Here is a 6,422-nt window from a genome sequence, read left to right on the forward strand (position 1 = left end):
CCAGAGGACAGGGGGACGAAATCAGTCATTGGAAGGGATCATAGCAAACACAGCCCAAAGCTATCGATTTAAGTTATTTCCAAAGTTAGCTGTCCAGCGATCATCCTGTTCCTTCCAACCATTGTTAATATAATAACACTGCTGTACCTTCGGCAAACCACTGCTGCCTGAGTGTTTGCTAGGGCAGGTCGACTGATCAAACATGTGTAGAAGCCACCTGTATGCTCTTGGGGACTGTCTGCCCTCCCCTTCTCCTTCTCTAGCCCTTCATGTCCACCACACCAGGTACAGTAAGGGCCCAATCCACAGCCGAAGGGTTAATGCAATACAAATGGGATAAAAATTCAGGTCTGTGTCCATCTGCACACTCAGAGCCAACTAACCTAAATCAGCATGTTTGCAATGCAGTTCTGCAGAGTGACACCAGCTGAGCAGGAGACGCCGGGATTAGCTATCAGATGATCACAACATGTTGGTTTGGACTAAACTTCCTGGGTAGGAAGAAGGAGAAGTCTCTTTCTCTCAGAAAACATCAGCCCTCTTCCCCCACAGCACCCAAAATAAGAGCTGGAAAATGGCCTGACTTGGGTTTATCCTTGTGTGAATGGTTTATGCAGCTAGTTTATCAAAAATGTTAGGCATTATTTTTCAGGACTCAAGGCAGGAAAAATACTCGGGAGTCCAAAGTTGGCCAGACTCTTAAAAGCTGAGGCCTCTTCAGCAATACCAAGTACCTAATCTTGGTGTAGGACATAAATGACCCAGGTGCATTAGGATTGTGTTAGAAACAATCCCCAGGGAGCTGTGTTGGGGATTGTTTTAGTTCCCCGTAACCAGAGGATGATGAGGCAAGTAGTTTTATCCCCACTTCTTAACTTACCAAAGTTGAAAGAGCACTGTACAGACCAACTACCTAACACATGTGCGGTGCTGTCCAAGTGGCAGATTTTCATTGCCTGCTAAACACAAGTATTTTAGCTGCGGTTAGTAGTGCATGAAGCAATAGCAGGTGCTAAAGGCACGGACACTTGCATAAGGAGAGCTATGGGTTCCCTAAAAGGTTAGAGTCGATCGGCTCAGGCAGTGCCAGTGCTCTCATCAGTGGGTCCGTAGCTCATGGGGCATTCAAATATCAGGTGTAACTGGGACCATTGCTGCGTGGAGTTTGTACCAGAATGGAAATGATTTGGCCTTAGGGCTCGATTGAGACACAGGTCACCTTGCAGGATGCGGTTCGTGGATGGGGGTTATATGGAAAGGAGCTCATGCTGTGTGTCCATACTCATATCTGCACTATTTTGGTGCCTTGATCCAGGTGGTTGAAGTCAATGTGTGTTTGCAGTTGCTCTGATGGGGCTCTATGTGTCAAGTTCACTCGCATTCAAAGGTTCCCCCCACAAGCCTATATAACACTTAAAACCAGCTTGGCTTCCACCCTGGGAGCCCATGGACTGCACAGCCAGATGGGGGTGAATTTAAGCCTCTGACCATGAAACTATTTTTAATCCAGCTAAGTGCTATTAAAGGATATACAACCTGGGATCTAATTGTCTGCCCACTCTTAACCAGGCCTATTTTTGCTTGCCCCCTCCAGTCTGTAAAGGGAAATAACAGTATAAGCCATTTATATAATCATGTAAAAGCTTGGTACCTCATTTTTTTGGGGTGTACTCAAATAGGAAATATGGGTCAGTGGTTAGAGCACAGGCCTAAGCTTAGACAATGCAGGTTCAAGTGCCTGTTTCTCCACAGACTTCGGGTGAGACCTTGGGAGAGTCCCTCAGCCTCTCTGTAGCTCAGTTTCCCATACGTAGAAAGGGGATATTAGCACTGCCCTCTCTTACAGGAATGTTATAAGGATAAATACATTACAGGTTTGAGGCACCCAGATATTGCAAGACCAGGGAGTATCAAAATCCTGTAGGCAGATGTAGGTGGAAAGATCAGTTACTCAAATGCAGAAATGACCTACATTGTGCCTACAAATAATCCCAGATGGAAAAATTGTGCTGACCAATATTAGCTCTTGCAAACTGCAGGTTTGGGCAATCTGGTTCTCAGCTTAGCTAGTCTTCCCTGAGCACAGTGGATTCAAATGTTTGCAACCCGCAGCATATTCAGCATGCATCTGATCAAAGCTAAAAGGGGGGAGGGAGGGTGGATCAGGAAGGCAATGTTGTAAAAGATGATAGTTGTTAAATCTAATTTCAATACTGTGTATACATAACCTTTAACTGGGAGAGGGCTAAACATTCCAGACATGTCCGGTATATTGTAATTTTTGCATCGTTTCACATTACTCACAAGGTACATTAGATGGACACTGAAGGATGAATTATTCTTTTCAGCAAAACATTTTTGTGGAGTAAGTAAATTTATCTTACAGGGAGAGTAAAAGGAAGAAATATGGCATTAAAATGTGCAGATCTGAGTTGAACACATCTCTCTTTTACAGGGAAACCATGATTTAAGTGCACTCTATTACTAATGTTTAATAAAAGCCATAATTCAGAATGTCAGCAAAGGCTGTGTGCATTGAAACTATGATTCGGGGAAAAATGACATGGACATTTTTCAATACAGTAGCTCTTCTTTAAGCCATTTGTCTGGAGGCCTAAATTAGCTTTGAAATATACTTTATCTTTTATAAAAAGGCATTGATACAGCAATTATGCATCATCAATTAATTTTACCTATAGTACTGGAGGGGACAAAGTTTATGCAAATGGTCATTCCTTGACCTTCCATCCCATAAGGAATATTTTGACCGTGGAACTGTGGTTTATAGAAACGAGCAAATAATTTTAAACATATAATTTACCCAGTCAATACAGCCCCTTTTCCTTCTGGTCTATTATCAATGGGCTGATCATGATTTTCTTGATTTATGAATACCTTGTGATGTTTTTTAAAGTTTGCATTGTTTGCATACAAGTATCCCAGGGTGCTTGATACTGAATATTCAACACCGGCTGGTTAGTTGCTATTGGTCAGAAGTCACATGGCACCTCTGAGCTCTAACTAGAGGACGGTGAACGCTGCCGGAGCATCAATGTTTTTGCCAGCGTATGAAAGATGAGATTTCTATAAATATTTAGGCCCATGACACTGGAATTCGCTTTCAGCATATATTCCTGAAGGTAGAATGCAATTGTGTGAAGGCTGAACATCAAAAGAAATGCAATGGTAATTGCAAAAGCTCTGGCAAACTTCAGTGGAACTTATTTTGCAATATTCCTCCAGCTCTACAGGTGGTTTAAGAGAGCAGGTCAGAAGCTACACCATACGCTAAGCTGACCTGAAAGCAAGAGATCCAGAATGGCAGTTTAGGGCCCAGTCCCATTAACCATGAAGAGCCCTGACTCAGGTGAGCAATTCTCTGCTTTCTTGGGAAAGAAATGAGGGTTCAAACCCTTCATGCTTGCATTGCACAGAGTCAACATTGCGCACCAGACAATGCCCCGGAGCTTGTGTGCATCTGTTCAGCCAGTGCAAAGTGACCCTCGGGTGGGTGACGTGATGCAGCAAAACTCCAGCGTGCCAAGACAGAGATAGCACCATGCCTTCCACGGGAATCTATGGTGCATGCAATGGGGAAGTATTGCCTTTACGGGGTTGCAAATGAGGGGATTCAGGACTGAGAAAGCCAAGGTCCCTTCCTCCACAGTTCCGCTGCATGCTCCTTGGCAATGTGAAAGACCCCAAACCAGGACTTCACCCCAAGTGCATTTATATTAAGGCTACGTCTTGATGATGGCAGTGCCCTCAGGCCAGCTGGGCTGCCCTGAGCCCAGAAGCAGCATAGCGGACTAATGGGCACAGTCAGTCCAGCTGTCTGCCACATGGATGCTCTAGTTGGGGCTGGTCCTGCGTTGAGCAGGGGGTTGGACGAGATGTGACCTACTGAGGTCCCTTCCAACCCTCATTTATATGATTCTATGGACATAGCCAGAATGAGATAGCAAATGGTAGAAGTGGGCTCCAAAGTGTCTCCTGGCAGCCCACGCTCAGTACTGACTTGCAGGAGAGCAGAGAGATTTGGTAAACGGCAAATAAGCTGTTTATAAGCCCCCCACTCCCTGTACTATTGCCTAGAGGCAGCTGGGAGGCTGGAGTGCAGCACTGCAGGGAGCTGGCTGCAGCATGACCTGGCCTGAAGGATTATTTTTCATCTGCTGCAAACTCTCTCCTTTTTTTTTTTTTTTTTCTTAAAGCAAATGCTGAAGACTCTCGAGCTGCTTGCTCCCAGGTGAACTCCAGCTACTCTCCAGGTGCCAACTTGCTGAGCCAATGCAAAACAGGGCCTGTGCCACTGAGATGAACTTCGGTACGGCCCACACAGGTGGTGCAGAAGGGCTAGAAAACAGCTGGGAAGTCGGTCTATCCGTCACAGGTACATACTGCCCTCAGAGGCATTAACCCAATTGCAGCCTTCCCTCGTACTGGGAAAGGCCCATGCATCTTGCACTCTGCTATCTCCTCTGGCTACACGTTTGTGCTCTCCTGAGCACTGCTTTCTGCACTTCGGAAAATGAGCATTAGCTGGGTCTGCACAGGCACCCTTGGGTTTCATATCCCTGGGAAGGGCGATTCCCACCTCAGAGCTATTGTTTCTGGCTCTTGCTCTGGATACACTCGGGTTGTCTTTGAAGGATTTCAGGAGAACCACACAAAGAGCCAAACCTCCTTTTTATGACAGCTTAATCTTGAGGGAACATTTTAGAAGCTTCTCCACTCCCCAGCGATGCCTTTATGCCTCCCACCTGGGAACGCTGGATGTTCAATTCCTACTCAGACTACTTAGCTTGTAACTCATGATACTCCAAGAAGGACCAAAGCAAATCATCGTGTCGAATATCCCCATGATCTTTAGGGCATGGTTAGCTACTTTCACTGCATGTTTCCCTACCAGCCTTTCAGTAGGGCACTTCCCCAGCATCTGGAAGGCACCTCACTTTGTGCAGGGCTTTCAAACACAGGCTGCGTGCAACCAGGCACCACTTCATTTCCCAGTGCAAGTTAGGGTATTGCATATGGAGAATTAGAGGTGCCCATTCAATCTTTGAGCATGGATAACATAGTCTGGCTACCATTCAGTCGTTGAGCATGGATAACATAGTTTGGCTACTATTCAATCTTTGAGCATGGATAACATAGTCTGGCTACCATTCAGTCATTGAGCATGGATAACATAGTTTGGCTACCATTCAATCTTTGAGCATGCATAACATTGTCCATGAACCTCATGTTGTTCCATGCAGGTAATGGGATTCATCCTTCCCAGCCTAGGATGTGGCCCAGCACTGCCGTGTGCTGTTAACACTTGGCATCTTGGCTCTGCTTCAGTGGTGTGGTGCCACCATGCCAGAGGGTTTCTATTGCTCTCTCTTTGGATCTTTATCACTGTGGCTCTTTAGGATTAAACGGGGCTATTCAGTTTGAAGTCCTGTATGCTGCAGATCATTATGAATGCAGCAAGATATTCAAAGATCTTTTTTAAATGTATCCAGCAGCCCAGTAAAGCTGGGCATTAACAGTGCCAGATCCTCAGCTTGGGCCAATAGGGACTATGCCACTCTACATCACCTGAGGATCCAGGCCATCAACTCTGCCGTCCTTTTAAAGTCTGACCTGCAGCTAAAACCTTTCCTGGTGCTAACTGAAGCCCTTTTAGGAAGACTGAAGCTGCAAGCTACAGGGCAGGACTGACCCTCTCCGCTCTGTTCCCAGGGAAATGCCACACGGTAGTAGTTCTCAGCCCAATCAGCATACCACCCCTCAATTAAACTCTCTTTAAACTTTAAAGGTATACTTAAATGTATTTTTATGGCCCCATTACTTTCTCTTTATAACCCGAGGTGAAGGCTGGAATCCTGTCTGAGACGTTTTAAAGGTTACATGAACAATTCAGCTCTCTCTCATCAAGTCCTTTCATATTTTACTTTAAAATCCCAAACAAGCCCCACCAGCCACCCTGTGCACAGCAGGGCAGGCCACGGCACAGGGGCTGGAAGAACAAAGGGACTCCTGCTACCCACAGCAGTTTATTCCATTGGCCCCGCTCCAGCATCATGCCCATGCGATTCCAGCACAATTACAGTGAAGGCAACACGGAGACGTCGTTGTAAGACGTGCACAATGCCCAGATCCTGCCCAGCGCTTAAGCATGTGCTTAACTTGAACTAAGAGTTCAAGCTGACTTCAGTTATGTGTCTGTCGCCTGTGGAGCCATGATTTGTCAGTGTTTCTACTCCCAAGTTTAAGTGCTTTGCAGGATTGGGATCAAAAGAGAACCAGACTTACACGGCATCATTGCTAGTTTATGCCTATCTGAGAGAAGACTCAAACCCAAGACACACAGTTTGGCAGAGCTCTGTAAGCTCTCTCTTAACTTCCCTTCCACCCCTGGGTTCACCAGGGGC

General features: G+C 45.9%; 1 long non-coding RNA gene across 1 annotated transcript; it reads left to right on the forward strand.

Annotated features, from left to right (window-relative positions):
- The first annotated feature begins 3,286 nt into the window (after positions 1 to 3,286).
- LOC112550658 lies at positions 3,287 to 5,995 on the forward strand. The gene is made up of 3 exons (XR_003094611.1): positions 3,287 to 3,367; positions 4,215 to 4,393; positions 5,262 to 5,995. It is a non-coding gene; the product is annotated as an uncharacterized LOC112550658 (long non-coding RNA).
- The last annotated feature ends 427 nt before the right edge of the window (positions 5,996 to 6,422 follow it).

The sequence above is a fragment of the Alligator sinensis genome, unplaced genomic scaffold (genome assembly GCF_000455745.1).
Source record: "Alligator sinensis unplaced genomic scaffold, ASM45574v1 scaffold1046_1, whole genome shotgun sequence".
Taxonomy (NCBI): Eukaryota; Metazoa; Chordata; order Crocodylia; family Alligatoridae; genus Alligator; species Alligator sinensis.